The 15351-nt window shown below is 52.9% G+C and overlaps 1 protein-coding gene across 1 annotated transcript in view; it reads right to left on the bottom strand.

The window, feature by feature from the left end:
• PLXNA2 (plexin A2) overlaps positions 1 to 10919 on the bottom strand; it is a 216884-nt gene extending 205965 nt beyond the window's left edge. The window contains exon 1 of the mRNA XM_059995382.1: positions 10191 to 10919. The gene's annotated coding sequence lies outside the window, so the exon portion shown is untranslated. The remainder of the gene's footprint in view (positions 1 to 10190) is intronic.
• Between the last annotated feature and the right edge of the window lie 4432 nt (positions 10920 to 15351).

The raw sequence follows: 15351 nt of genomic DNA, 5'->3' as shown, positions 1-15351 counted from the left end.
ATCCCTCTTATACCTTCCACACGGGAATCCCTTCTTGAGACCTGGTCATCATCTTCCAGTCTCTGCTTGAATTCCCCAAATGATGTAGAGCCCATTCCCTCCCTAGACGGCCCCTTCTGGGTTGCATGGCTCTGGTTCATCTCTCTCTCCTGGGCTCCTGCAACACTTAACTTTCATGACCATTATTGGTGTGTATTCCCTTTTCCCCTTGCCACACTGGAAGGTTCTCAAGAGCCACGATAGCCACTGGCCTCCCTCCCATAATACTTGCCACATAGTAGATATTCAACAAACATGTGTGCAAAGTAAATCATGTTATGCCAACGCCAATCTCCTTGCAAGTAGTGAACAGTACCTTTCTTCTGCCTGGGCAGGCTCCTGGTGAAGCGGCCTCTTTGTCTCTACCTGAACAAGTGTCCTGCCTCTTCCTGTCCTCAGGCCACAAATGGCCCTCAGGAGCCAGGGCCCTGCTATTTCCTCCAGGCCTGTAGTGACTACACAGCTGGCGGAAACCTTGGCCAAGGAGGCTGGGGGCTTGTGGTAGAAGCCAATCAGGTGGCCTGGACCAGGTCCTCTGGATCCCAATTCCTCCTCGCATCTCCTCTGGGTCAGCCACGGCTGCCTGAGAAAGCTCACAGGTGCGTGGTAGGCAAACCCTGGCCGGCCCAGGCTCCCACCTCCCGCTCTGGCAGCCTCCCAGCCAGCACAGTCTGCAGGCGGCTGCTCGGGTCATTGTCTCACCCTCTTCAACTTGTGAATGCAGAGCCTATAGAGACCGCCACACAAGCAGTACCCACGCTGCCTCTGGGGAGGGAGGGGTGGCTGGGCTTTGCCAGGGCCATTGACTCTGAAAAGAGCAAGGCCTGCGGTGGATGGAGGAAAGCTGGCTGGAGCTACTTAAGGCAGGGGGGCCTTTCTACACACTGCCCAGCGCCACAGAGAGGGATGGGGGTGTCCTAGGGCCGGCGGACTGGCAGAGCAGGGGAGAGGTCACTTCTTGGGGACGCCCGCTCAAACCCAAGGGAGAGAGATGGCGACGGCGCTGAGCACAGGGTTGGGGAATGAGAGAATGGAAAGAGAAGGTGGCCACATGGGCACGTGGAGAGAGTGTGCTGGGCCAGGCCGGGGCAAACAGACCTCCTCACAGGTGGACACCATGACTGGCCACTCACTGTGTGACGCAGGGCAGTCTACTCTCCCAGGCTGGACTCGGCTGCCGCATCTATGATGTGGGGCTGGGTAAAGCTGTTATCAAATCCTCAGAAACATTTCTCAAGTATTCTACATATAACACCCATTCTTTTGTAATTCAAACTGTTTTCTTCATAATATTCTAGAAAAGAAACTCAAGGCATCTTGTCACACTCATTTTCCACCGCTGGCTCTTGGACAGTGCTGTCTAAGGCACAGGGCTCCCCTCCTCTCATTGCCCCCTTCCCATGCTCTGTGCTTCCAACAAGGGCAAGGCTCTGTGCTGCAGCAGGGAAGGCCTGGGGGAGTTTCTTGGGCTAGCACAAGATAGCTGATGCTTCTCCCCAGACATCTTGCTATGTTCTGCCCAGGGGTCAGCGCTGGCCAAGGATCTAATCCCTGAGCTCCAGGGTCCAGCTGGGGCTCTGGCCCCAGTTCCTGCTGATGCTTTTCGTGCTGTGTCCATCCCATTCATATCCATACTCCTAGGAGCTCTCTCTGCAGAGAGATGTAAGCTTGTTTGCAGGCAGGCAGCTAGGGGTCCGTCAGCTCCGCCCCTTGCCCTGCCATGGGAGGCTGACTCCCAGAAAAATGCCAGCTTACCAGTTCTGTGACAGTATCATTCATCTCTCCTCTTAGACTTGAAGGCATCAAAGCCCCAAGGGTAGCAAATTCAGAATTCAAACTCCAGCCCCACTGGTTAGTGCTAACCCCAAACCATGCATGTGGCCCCAGTGCCAGGATCACCATTGGTTTTCCTCTCAGTTTCCAGTCTTCACTGAATCTTTAGCCCTTCATCTATTTTTACATATCAAAACCTTTAGCACACAGATTTTCTTTAAATAAAAATCTTATTTTTTCTCAGAAAATTCCAAACAAATTCAGAGACAGAGAGAGAGAGAGGAGAAAAACACCCCTAGCTTGGCTGTACTCCTGCTCTAAATTTTAGAATAATTTTACACATTTGCAACAATTGTCATTTTTCCAAATGCCCAAACACTATCTTCCCATGCACGGCTTCAGAAACAAGGGCAACTGAGGGCGCTTGGGGAGTCACGGAAAGCATTCATTCCCATTGTACAGATGAAGAAACTGAGGTGCTGGTGCGGGGCAGGCAGCAGTTCTCCCTGAGTGTCTTCTGTCTCCCTCTTATCTCCTTCCCGGGCCCAGGAGCAAATGGAGGGTGAACACTGTTCAACAGGTGAGAAAGCTTTTAGGAAGAGGGAAGAGCTACAAGTGTGAAGGAAGGCCCTTTGTTCCCATGCATTAGGACCTTAACCTGACGCCAGACTCTTCCTGACCATCTGTTCTGACCCCTCCTGGCTGGACTAAGCCTCCTGCGGGAGGGTGCCGGGCGTGACTTCCCAGCTTCACAAGTGGTTCAGATGGTTTTCTCTAAGTCTCTCACAGCTGGGTTCTTGGGCCCAGAACCTGAAGGGCTTCACACCCTGGGGGGTCACTCGGAGGGGGGCATTAGACTTGAATTTTGTTAATTTCCGGATAAACTTCAGGGGGTGTTTGCCTAGCAGAAAAAACCCTAGTGGTGTCAGTTTTAATTTCACAGAGAATCAAGGGACTTGCCAGCAAGGTCTGGGCCGCTGAAGTGAGGGTAGAGGGCTAGTCTTGTCAGGGGACTGACCGCCTCTCTCCTGGAAAACATCACCACCCACCAGCGTGGAGCAGGGACCCAGACCTGGCAGCGCTGGCTGACCCACAAGGCTCTCAGGTCTGGGCACAGGGGAGGAGCCTTGTCCTCCTGTCTGGCTTTGGCCAGGGCTCCCGCTGAGAACACCCAAGTTCAGAGAACAGGCTCTTCTCCCTCAGGTATGTTTGTAGCTCAGGAGAAAAAAAATGGGACGCTGGGGGAACAATCTGGGGAGGTGGGAGGTCAGAGGCCAACGTAATATTTACCCAGCCCAGCTGAGGCCTTTCGCTTTTATGAAGCAGGAAACCACTTCAAAGCGGCAACATCCCCTCTTGTCCCTTCTGTCTGCCCGCTGGTCCTCCTGCCTCTACAGGGCAGGCAGGGCTTTCTCACCCACCTCTTCCTCTCCTCCTGAACCTTCCACCCTCCATCCCTTACAGGGAGGAGTCCTCTGCCCTGCCTCCTGCTCAGAAAAGTGCCATGACCTGTCCATATTTGCAGAGCAATTATGACACCTGGGTTCCCTGACATTCTGAGCCATTTTGTCCCTGGATTTCTCTTGTCTACTCTAAGAGTCAGTCATCTACCACTTGGGGACATGGGGAAGGCACTGGGGTTACAGTTCCTCACCCAAAGCCCTCATTCTACCACCAGAACAGAAAGCAGAAACTGAGGCTAGGAAAAGGCCCTGGAGACTAGAGTCTAGTGGTTCTTTACGTTTGCGGGGGGCGGATCACAAACTCCTTCTCTTCAGAAATACACACACACACACACACACACACACACACACACTCATACTTCTTAAAAAGCACAGACTTTCAAAGGTTTCAAAGGCCTCTTTAAGCCCAAGCATGCACCCTGGTTCTGTCCACCCCAGTGCCAGGTCTCCCCCGCCCCAAATTTAATTTGGGGTGGCTCGTGGAGGGCGTTCTCCTGCTCAGCCATGGTGAGGAGGAAAAGCCGAATATTTTTTCTCTCTCAGGTTTGTTCCCTTTAATGGGTTCCTTCAGATAAATGTGGTGCACTAACGGCAGGTTTCCAGACACTTCAATGTGAATACAGATGAGTAATAACGTTTCCTGATGAAGCACAGTGGCGTCCATGCGGCCAGCTCCAGGGGACCGGAAAGGGATGCAATTTACATAGAATACACGGTGAAAACCCCTTGGGAGGGTGCTACATGGAGATCTTGCTCTAGGATGTTGACTAATAGAAAACAACTACAGTGGTGTCATTTTGAAATCCGTGGAGGAGGATGAGGAAAAAAAAATAGGGGTACTTCTGAGAGGGTGAGGAATATGGGAGAGCGTTAGACAGTCATTCTTGACAGGGAGCTATGAAGTTCTCAGACACCCGAGCCTCTCTCCTGGAAACCTACACCTTCCGTTGACTAGAGCAAAAGCTTCCCGGAGCTCCACTTCCTCTGACACTCCCGACATACTGTTAACTCCATTCTGCCTTACATTAAACTTCTGTGAAGGTACATGGCTTACGTAATACTCCCTCCCCCCAGGATGCTCTTAAGGGTCTTAAAGGTAGGATCTGTTACCTTTTCATCCTGGTACCAAGTGTTACACGTTCCTAGCACTGCATAAGTGATGGATTTCTACTTGATTAAACCCCAATGGATAGCAATTCCTGTTTTCAGTACAAGCGCAACAATTCACGTATGAAGATTAAACTCGGAGGAGTTGTTTAGCTGCTCGACACCTCTTTTTTCTATCCCTCCATACCCAAACAAGACACTAAGGTGGGAAGGGAAGCTTGTAGATACAAAAATACTAAAAGTTTAGCTCCCCAGACAGCGCAGAGAAGCAGTGGAGGTGCCTTAGTCAGGGCCTCCATCTTCACTCTCAAAGCTTCAGAGAGAAATTGTGCTGGGGGGTCACAGAGGAGAGGGGTTCATTCATCGGCTAGTCACTCTGAGCCCCAGGATTCCTCCGCCTCTTCCTTCTCAAAGACACGTTGAACTTTGCAAGGGCAACTCCACTTTATCTCTCATACCGAAAGTAATTTTAGCCAAGGAAAAGCAGGATTAGACTTTCATAATATGATACATTTATCTTGTTTTTCTTTTTTCTTTGCTCTCTCCTCCCTCCCCTCCCGCTTTGACCTCAGGTAAATTTGAGCCAAAGGGAAGCCATGATTAAATATCAGATCTGAAGAGATGCTCCTTTCTGGCCCACTGCCCATCCCCAAGCTTCAAGATTTTTCCCTTCCCCTGTTAGACAGTTATTATCTCCTCAGATGAGAAAAACCTCTGGACTCTGTTCTCTCCATATTGTCCTCTGCTGAAATGAAAGGGGGAATTATAATTCAGAGAAAGGCTCCCACAGAGAGTATGAAGACGAAGATTAAATCAGTGATACAGCGTTGACATGCGTTCAGTTCCTGAAAGGTCTCTTTTAAAATGTCTCCTCAGGAGCACTTTTGCCACCACCTGAGAGTGTTTTGCAAATTCGCATTTAGGGAGCTGGGAGAAGGGAAGGCCTATGAAGGTACCTTGGGGATGCGCCAAAACTTCTACTGCTGATAAAGAAAGGCAAGAGCCTCCTGGCAGGCCAGGCCAGCCGGCGGGCCAGGACTTCTTGAGAATGCCTGCCCCCTCCTGTCTCCCACCCCCAGGTGCATCCTGCCTGCCACGCAGGCCTCTCCCTGAGCTGCTCACCATGCTGGACCGCACCTCCTAATGCTGCAGGCGCCTTTCCCGCTCCCCTGCAACCAGACGGGCCCAGAGGTCCCACCGGCGAAAGGACCCTACCAGTTGTGGTCTCTGCGTAGCGACAGCTGGGAGTTTCTAATATATCTTAACTATTTTTTTCTTCTTAAAAAAAAAAAAAAAAAACCCAAATAAGCACAAAAGCCAGTTTAGGGCCAAGCCTGGTTTTCACGAGTCCCCTCTAGTGGAGATAACCTGCTACTTCAGCTTCCCAATGCAGCCCAGAGGAGCCTCCCCTTAGGGCCTGGGAAGACCAGAAGAGCCCCTCAGGCCTGGACTGTTCCTTCCCACTTGCTTCCATGTCTGTTCTCAGCTCTTCTCGCCACATTTACACTGTCAGCCTTTCCGCCTTTATCTTCCTTTTCTGTCACCTTGCCTCTCTCCGCCTATCTGTGACTTTCTGCATCTTGACTTGGGTCTTGCCACGTATGCCTTCGCTCCTGTATCTTGGTCCGCATCTCTGGTCCGTCTGCTGGTTTTTTTTTTTTTTTCCCCCGAAGTTCAGGGCTCCAGGTCGGAGGAGCTGGAAATGCTTTGACAAGGCCTTGGAGAGAAAATGGCCTATCTCAGAGGGCCAAGGCAGGGACCCTCGCGGAAATCAGGCATTCCCGGAGAAGAGGGAACTTTGGCCAAAAGCCCCTCCTCGCCTCCATCCCCCAAGCAAACTTGGGCCTCGTGCGGTGATGTATAGGTTTGAAGCAGTCTATAAGCTGAGCTCAGAGCTCTGGCTCTGGAGTCCTGTGTGAGCCCAGCTCAGCCCGTCCATCCACTCTCCTCCCTAGTCTGCCTGTCTCCCCGTGGGACGTGCATGCTGTCAGGCAAACAACTGGCAAAGCCTGGGTGAAGGGACAGCTGGCAGGGTTTGGGAGGAGGATGCCGGTGCCAGAGGAGAGGGAGAAAAAAGGGGGAGTGGGGGCCAGGACTGAGCTGGGGGCCGAAGGGGAGAGGGGAGACATGGCGAATGTCCTGTGGCAGGGAGAGGTGGGCATGGGGATCACCCGCTGCTCCTCTGGGTTTCTGAGAGTATCCTTCCATGCAAGCAGGAGACAGGGCCAGGCCAGGGCAGGGGTTAATGGTTAACCAACTGTGGGAGCAGCAGCCTGTGCACTGCTGGGGCCTTTTCTTTCCTCTCTCCCCCATCCCTTCCCTCCTCTCCCTTTACACTTGCCCTGTAGGGACACTGCTCCCCAACAAAGAACTTTCTCGCCTCTATTTCTGCCCTTGAATCCCAGATGGAACAGTAGGGGTTCCATATGCCCAAAGGCCAGGAACAGGGCCCTGGAGAGCCTGAGGGCTAAGGCAGGGAGAAAGGGGGTGTCCTGTTCTTACCATGCATCCCTCCTGGCCCTTAGGACCAGCTGTTTGACACACACAGCCCGTCCCCTCCCCGGGAAGAACTGCCTTTCTCTGTCTCCACAGGGCTCACCTTTAGAAATGACCAGACAAGGAGGGGACACACCCCCAGCCCTCATTTACTCTAATCAGGCATGAAATCTTTGTAACTAAGTGAAAAACACTGTTTCCCATAAGGGAATCAGTTCCATTCACTATTGTTGGAACAGAGCATCTGTGAAGGGGAGAAATATTCACTTATAATGAATTGATAACAGACTGGCCCTGGGTGAGGGTGGCAGTGCTGGGGGGAGGGGTGTGTGCACAGGCTGTAAAACTACGGCACCTCAAAGCCTGCTTCTGCCACTTTCCCTGTGGACAATCCTGACTTATCCGTAGTTAACAGACTGTAGTAACACAATGCTATGGTCTCTTTATGAGCAGAACGGGAGTGGGGTGGGGGCTTGGCTTGAGTTCCTCGCCTCTCGCTGTGCCATGATGGACAGAGTATATTGGGTCCCAGTCTGTGTGTATGGAGACAGCTGTGTGGCAATGCAGGGAGACAGCTGGGGGGGGGGGGGTCGCTGCTGGAGACGGAAATCGTCTGCCCCCCCCCCTCCCGCACCAAACCCCTTATCTTGGAGAGGCAGCCATAGCAAAGGAGGCAGGATAGAGACTATAAAACCCCCAAACAGTGACAACTCCAGAGCCATAAATATTTCATGATACCTGAACAGGTGAGTTTAGGCTGCTGCCAGCTGCTGCCTTGTGTATTTAACTGTGTCACTGGTTTCCCATCCTGCTTGTGTGTTTCCTTGTAACATGCCCATGAAATAAAGATGAACAAAATCACCAGAAGTATTTGGAAATGGGAAAGGGGCCTGGTAGAGAAGTAGCTGTTCTTTGAAGGGTTTCTCTTTAACCTCATGTTAAGCACAGACTCCACTACAACAGATGGTGAACTTTTACCTCCATCACACCTGCAGCTTTGGATGATCAAAAGGTTGGAGAGGGAATGTTCCCTGGTGCTTTGGGGACAGGGGTAGGTATTCAGGGCAGCTGTGAAAGCAGGGCTACCAACCTTGTAATGACACGGTTGCTTTGGGGTGATGGACATGGGACACCACCATTTACTCATTTAGACTGGGGCTGAGAGGCCAACCAGCTCCCCTCTGGCCTGCTCCAGGCTATGAGGGACCCCGGTCCTGGTCCTTACATCCTGTCAAAGAGAAGGGCCAAGTGGAAACCCCTTGGCAGACTCGTGGTCCTGGGCAGAGGGGACCTGCCTGCGCTCCACCGCCTCGCACCCTGCTGCTCTGCAGCAGCATATCCACTGCACAAGCGCTCCAAACGTCATTTCCATTTAACTGCTTTGCAAGCCAATTTGCCCCATCCTAATGCAATTTGTTGGGACGGTGAGGGAGCGGAGAGGGCAGTCTGCACTGCCCTTCCTTTATCAGCGGGTCCCTGAAGAGGGTTGGCTAGAGGGCTGAGGGGAACCACTCTTTCAGGTAATGCTGGCAGTGAGGGCAGGTTCCGGGATGAGGAAGGGTTGGGCGTAAGCGGAGATGCCAGGTGGAAGAAGGGAAAAGCAAAACAAACTCGCTAGGGTATCTTGACAGATTGCTCTCAGTTTCCCTGGTTCCCTACCTTCCCACCTGACCCCCCACCCCACCTGCAGGCCAAGGAGGGGAGATCATAGGTAATTAATTCAAAAGGTGCTAGATGAGGGGAGGGGGAAATTAATGAATTCTTCTCTCCTCTTGCCAGGAGGTCAGAGGAGAGAGGGCTGCTAGCAGCTCCTGGAGTGTTCTGGGGTGTCTGCACAAAAGTTGTCCGTTTCAGTTAGGAATAGCTGAATTCCTCCAGCCAGGGCTATCTCTTCCCTGGGCTCTGACGCTCTGTTGAAGGCCCCAGAATCCAAAACCTGCCCAGAGGGGAGAGTGAAGTTTCAAGGTCTGGGAAAGAAGCCCAGAAGGACAGGAGCCTGCTATTGTGTGGGGACTGGTGTGCGGGGGAACTGAATCTGACTCCCAGCTCCCAGGACGTCCAGCCCTGCCCAGCCCAGATACTCATCTTGATCTGATGCTCATGAACCCCGTCCACTGTGCTCATGGATAGGGGATGAATGGCTCCCCAAATTTCTGTAGTTTCCTCCAAGCTACTGGGTCCCCAAGCCACTGCCTCAAGCTGGTCCTGTCTTATGTCCCTTGTATAGCCACTACTAGGATTGCCACTGTTACCCTAGGATCTTAGAACCCTACAGGAGACCTGATCATATTTCCATTGCCCACTTCATGGGGCTCTCATTTCTAGAGACAACTGACTTTGAACCCCAAGTCTTTTACTTCCACCTCCCCCAGTATCTCTATCCCTCCGAGCTGAGTTTGAGTAGGTAGCTCCTTCTAGGGCAAAGGTCATGCCACACAGGTGGACATTCGTCAGGGAACTGGGATGGCAGTTTCCGGATGACTTTCTCTCTTTGGCCATCAAGACCATGATTAACATATTTACAGAGACTACCTGTGGGATGGATAAAAAGGGCCAGAATTTTCTAAGATCCCTACATCACTTGTGGGTTGGGGCAAGAAGAAGCCCAAGAAAGAAAATATTCTAAAAGGGCTTATAAGGAGCCTCTCGGACCCTGGATAAGCTCGTCCTTCAACACCCAACCCTCTCCTGAGGCTCAGACCAGGGGATCGTGCTTATGGGTGCTTCACCACGAGGGCGCACAGAAGGGGGCATGGGGCACTTATCCCATTCGGTGCCTTGGTGTCGTTCCCTGAGCCTCTGGAAGCCGCGCATATGAGGCATTCCCCTTTGATTCCCAAGTCCCCTGCTCCGAAGGAACAGCCAGCGGCCTCCAGGGACTCCGGCACCAGAGTGAACGTCCCCAAATTGAGCGCCGGCCACAGTGGCCCAGGCCCTCCTGCCGGTGCAGTGCCTCAGAGGCCCGCTTTGGGCTGCAGCTCTCGGGACAGTCCCGCCGCCCCCGCGCTCCCCGAGCCTCAGCTTGCAGGCAGGTGCGCGGTGGAAGCGCGCCGTGGAGCGCCGCCCGCCAGCAGCCCAGCGGGGAAGCGGGGCTCCGGCGGGGAAGCCTGGGCTGGAGGCGGCGGCAGGGAGTCAGCCGGCACACGCGCGCGCGCCGCGCTCCGGCCCGCGAAAGTGGCCGACCCCGCGCGGGGACTCGCCGGCCGCAGCCGAGCCCAGGCGTTCGGGGCCGGGACGCCGCGGAGGAGGGCGCGGGGGGAGCCGCGGCGGGGCGAGCGCGCTTCGGGGGACGGGGCGGAGGGCGCCGCTTACCCAGCTCGGAGACGTCGGTCTGTCCTTCCGTCCCCGATCCGGCCGCTTCGGCCGCCGGCTGCCGAGGCCGGCGCGCTGCCCCTCTCGCTGCCAGCAGCTCGCGATCACGGGAACGACCAAATCCACATGGAGTCCAGATTCATTAAAATCCACGTCAAGCCCCCAGCCACTTATCTGTATTCCTGAAGTGGCCCCTCGGTCTCCTGTCCGCGCGCCGCTCCGTCCTCCGCCGCCCCGTAACAGCCCTGCCGGGCTCTGACGCCGGCTCGCTGGGGGAACCGGGAGGCGCCGAGGGGGCGTGGGGTGGGTGGCTGGCGGTGTCTCTCCTTGGGAAGCGGCAGAGCCCCGGCTGTCTTCAGATTTTTCCAGCGCGACTTTCCGGGCTCCTCTGACATCAGCAATCGCGGCGCTTCCTTCCCTTCTTGCTCCCGGGTTCATTCACAGTCCCATTTCCTCCGGGAACCTGGCTCTCCAGATCTATTTCGAGGTTCGCTTCGCTCGCTCCGGCGCCCGCGCTCCACACCGCTCCCGAGCTCGCGGGGTCTCTCTCTGGATCGCCTGCCCTCTCGGCTGAAAAATTCCCAGCAACTGCGCTCAGCCGCCCTCCCGCTCCAGTCTGGCGCGGACGCTCCGCCCGGCAGCTCCGGCTCCCGCGGTGGTGGCGGCGGCGGAGCCCTGAGAGCCGGCCTCCCTATATTACCATGCAGCTCATTATCATAGAGGCCGCGCGCGTTAACCCCCTCCCTGCCGGCCGCTCCCGCCCGGGCTGGGGCCGCGCCCGCCACTGGCACAGCGCGCCGCAGCCAGCCCCCTGCCCCCTCCCCCGCCCGCCCGGTCTTCCTCCTCCGCCAGCTGTCAACAAAGGAGAATCAGGTTGGGCATCGGGAGGCCGCTCCGCCGCCTCCCTGTGCGCGGCTCAGCCCGGACCCACCCGCCACCTTAAGTGGCAAAGGGGGCAACGCAAATCCTGCTGGGGCCTGGGGATTTGGGTGGAGGCCTGAAGAGCCCGGCCGGCTGAACCCCCGGTGCGGGGAGCTCAGGACGCCGGCAGAGTGGGAGAGGTCAGTGGGGACGTGGGCTCCCCCTCCCTGAGCATCACCTGTCACCGCGCACATCCTGCACATCTCTCTCTTCGTCTTTAATCTGAGGGGTGAGTGGGGAAGAACCGGCCTTGGCTGATGAGGTTAAGAAGGGGCTCTCAGAATTTACCCGAGCAAATTTCCTCTGCTTGTGAATCTCAAAAAGCCAACAAGCTGTCAAATGAGGTTTGAAGTTGTTGTTATTAATTATAATTTTTATAATGCGAAGATGAACCTTGCTCTGAGTCGCAAGCTTCCAGCTCTGTGAGGGATCCTGGGCATCTGGCAAGCGGGGGAGGCGGGGACCAGTGGGGAGCTTTCTATATCCAGACCTAGGGGGCCTATCTGGCAGGGGAATCAGAGGCGGCGGTAAAAAAAAACTTATTTTAATAGCCTAAGGTGAGAGGTGCCTGGATTCTGAATGGAAATGCCTCGGTGTCTTTATGACCAGTGCTTCCATGTCCTATAGAATCTCAGTATCCCCGTAGACTCTGGACGCGGCTTTGAGAAACAGGCCTGCAAGCTAGATCCCAGCGAGTTCGCAGGATCTGCGCAGTCCCTGCTCCCGATTAGGGCACAGGCGAGTTTACTCAAAACGTCCAAGTATTCTGATGAGCTCCCTCTACTGCCCTCTCGTGGCCACAGTCCTCAGTGGTATAAATAGAAAGAAAGAAAGAAAAAAAACCACTCCGGAAACCCTAAAGGGAGTCGCAGGGAATTCTCAGAGCAGCAGGGGCCTTTAAAAAAAAAAAAAAAGGGAAAATAAATGTAGACTCACCGGTTGTCTTGCACAATCACCCATTCAATACAGTATTGGGGGGAAATGTAAGATTTACTTCAGTCACAGAAATTAGCTAATTCTTCCAAAGTTCCTTCCTCATTGTTAATTAGCTGACATTTGTCTTACTGTGACTTTCACTGGTTATTCCTTGTTGTGCCCTGTGCAGCCACAAAGAATCTAAGCTGTCTTTCCTGATCCATACCTACTCTTTTCTTTGAACTTCTTTAGCATTTATCGTTGGCACCCCTCCAGGCAATTATCAAAAGTTACCCTATATTATTATTTATTTCTCTTTATAAGTTGATCTTGTCTCTTCATCCAGACAGTCTTGTCTACCATCCTATCTTTGGTTAAACCGAATATAAACCACAATTTATTAAGGAATATAATTTGAAGAAGATGGTAGAAGATTTTGGAACATTTCTCTTATTTGTTTGACACATGGAACATTGATCTGGTCAGCTCCACCCAGGACAGGCAGTGGTAGGGTTGGAAATACCTAACCGATAAAGCTTGAAGCTGAAAATTAGGACCTTCTGGTTCTCAATCAAGTGCTGCGTGACCCTGGAAGAGGTTACATCTCTTCCCTTTGCCACAATTTAATCATATCTCGGGACTATTTTAATACAATACCATTTAAATAATTTTCTAATACTACCTCCCTACATGTGGTTCAGAAATCAACCCTAGAACGAAGAGCAAGGAAGGTAAAATTAAACAGACTCCTTTACTCACCACATCCTTCAACCCAGCCTCCCTTCCCCTTTTCAAATAAATAGTGAAGAGAAAGAGAAGGAGGGAGAGAGAGAGAAGACAGGTAGGAGAACATGTTGCAGGCATGACACAATGTCACCCAGTTTGTACATTGCCACTGAACTCAGGCCTGAGGTCTGAGTCCTGTGAGATTATGGGGGTTCCTGCGGTCAGCATGACAATGTCAAGAACACTACCAGGTCTCCCGGGAGGCACCCTGTTAAGTACCCTTAACATCTCTGGGCCTCGGTTTGTCCATCTTCAAAATGGGGATTCCTACCTTCAATCTTCAGAGAGTTGTGGGAGTTAAAATAGAAATATGTAGAAATGTTAGAAGAATTAATAGTGTCATTAAAATGGAAAGATTTGTTCATATTTTTAGTCCTAATAGGCTAAAACAAATATGGATCTTATTAGTCACGCACATAATTATAACAATATATCTTGGGAATAAAAAAAGAACAACTCAGTTTCATGGTGTGTATTTAGATATAACATCCTCTGAGGCAATGGCAATATACATGAGCCTTTGATCTTCAAAGGTGCTCTAATAACCACATCTTTTTGATCACTGTGTATCCATTCATTCATTCATTCCACAAATATTATTTATTAAGAGCAACTTTATTCAATTTTTTAAAAATGGAATTGTACATAGTACATGATTATCTCTTCCACACGTATTTTTAGAGAAATTATGCTAATAATCATGCTAATAGGCTCTATGCCCTCAGACCTGTCTATGTCTTTCTGGGACCTGAGTTTTCTGGTATCTAGCTGGTCTTTGATGTCTTCTTTTGCATCCTGTCCAGCTGATAGCAGACGCATGGCCCCTGGGGACTCATCAAGACTCTGCCAGTGCCTTGAAGTTCATCCTCATTTCCATCAGGGGGAATGGTCACAGCCCAGCACCGTTCTGCACACGTGGTGGGTGTTTAATAAGTGTTTATCAAATGGATGGATGGATGGATGGATGGATGGATGGGGAGATGTTTGTCTTATGCCAAATCCTCATCTTTGGAAAACTGTAGCAAGCTCAATAGGGATCTCGTCCATCCCAACCCACCCACCTCTGAAGTCATGGTACTCCTGGAACCTCACCCCTGCAAAGTCATCTGTGGCTGCTGCATTGTCATCCTGAGCCCCAGGCCCCCTCTTTGCTTGTAACTAGATGGGTAACGTGGGGAAGAGGAAAAGAAAAGCAGGAGAGAACAGGGCCATGGCACACTCTGGAATGGAGCTGAATTTTTCCCGGGAGAAATAAGTATTTCTCCTGCAGAGGCAGGTCTGGCCGAGCAGATGTCCTCAGGCCTGAGGAAGCCTAAGACTCTGGGGAGAATAGGCCCAAATGGGCACCCAGCCGACCCCCAGGGGAAGTCCTCTCTCTGTCACAGCAGCAGCTCCAGCTCCACAAATAGATGCCAGTACAGTAGCTCCTTGGATCACGGGAGGTATTTTTGGTGCTGGAAGGCAGCCACACTTTGTCAGGCTTTCAGTATTAATTCTGCTCCCTTTCAGAGGTTGGGAGGGTGGCAAGCCAGCAGTGTTTAGCATGGGGATGCTGCCTGCGAGTGTGCTCGAGCATACATTTAGGGTGCCTTGAGTGGCATGGGGGCTGGGCTGGGGGCTGTGTGCCTGGAGCTGTGGGCAGGTGGCCAGCGTCAGTGGGTGATCTTTGGGTGGTGTGCGGTTGTTACCAGCCTTGCATCTAGCTCCCGAAGCTGAGACCACTGATCTACTTCTGCTCTCAGAGGCACGTCCTCTTTCATTTGCCCTGACCCCTAGCCTTCCACATTTCAAGGCAGGGCCGCCTTCCCCCGTGGGTGGGCCCTTCCGTCTCTCATCCCCTGCCTCACCTTTACCCAGCAGATGCGACCAGGCAGGCACAGTGTAGAAACAGCAGCCTCCTTCCCCCACCCACATGGAGGGAAACAAAGGGATTGGTCTGACGGTCCAGCCCTGAGTGTGTGGGCCAAGCCCTATGAAAGGAGGGAGGGATGACTGGGTTGCCAGAGGGCGGGCCTCTGGCTGGGCAGTGGGGACAGCGGTCCAGGACACAGCCGCAGGGCACCTGCTCCAGGATTCTCAGCCCCATACATACAGATGTCACCCTCGTCTCTCCTCCCCTCTCATCCCTTCACAAAACCCACGTTCCTGTGTACTGTAAACAGTACAAGCCTGTTAAGACTCCAAATCAAACAAGGTGGGATTTCACTCCTTTCTCACTAGACCTCCCACAAGTGGAGCTTCTGTGCCTCTATCCCTCGCCCTCTTTCCCTAACCCTCCCTCCCTCTCTCCATCCATCTAGAATGTTGCTCTGGGAGGAGAATATTCTCTGGGAGGGTCAGCCAACTACAGCCCTAAACTTATGTGAACAGGTCTCTGGAACCATCTAAAGACTCCTGCGTGTCCCGGGTGAGAAGGCTGCAGGATGCAGGAGGTGAGTGTGGACCACCGGGCTTCAGGTGTGAAATGTGAGGACTGGGTGAAGGTCTCAGTTCGGGGACACGACTCTTGCTGCTGCTCTGTGCCTGGCACTGAAGGTCT

This window comes from Delphinus delphis, chromosome 1, assembly GCF_949987515.2.
Source record: "Delphinus delphis chromosome 1, mDelDel1.2, whole genome shotgun sequence".
In the NCBI taxonomy this organism is placed as follows: domain Eukaryota; kingdom Metazoa; phylum Chordata; class Mammalia; order Artiodactyla; family Delphinidae; genus Delphinus; species Delphinus delphis.
Note: the sequence above shows the minus strand (reverse complement) of the source record. Positions and strands in the feature narration are given on the sequence as shown.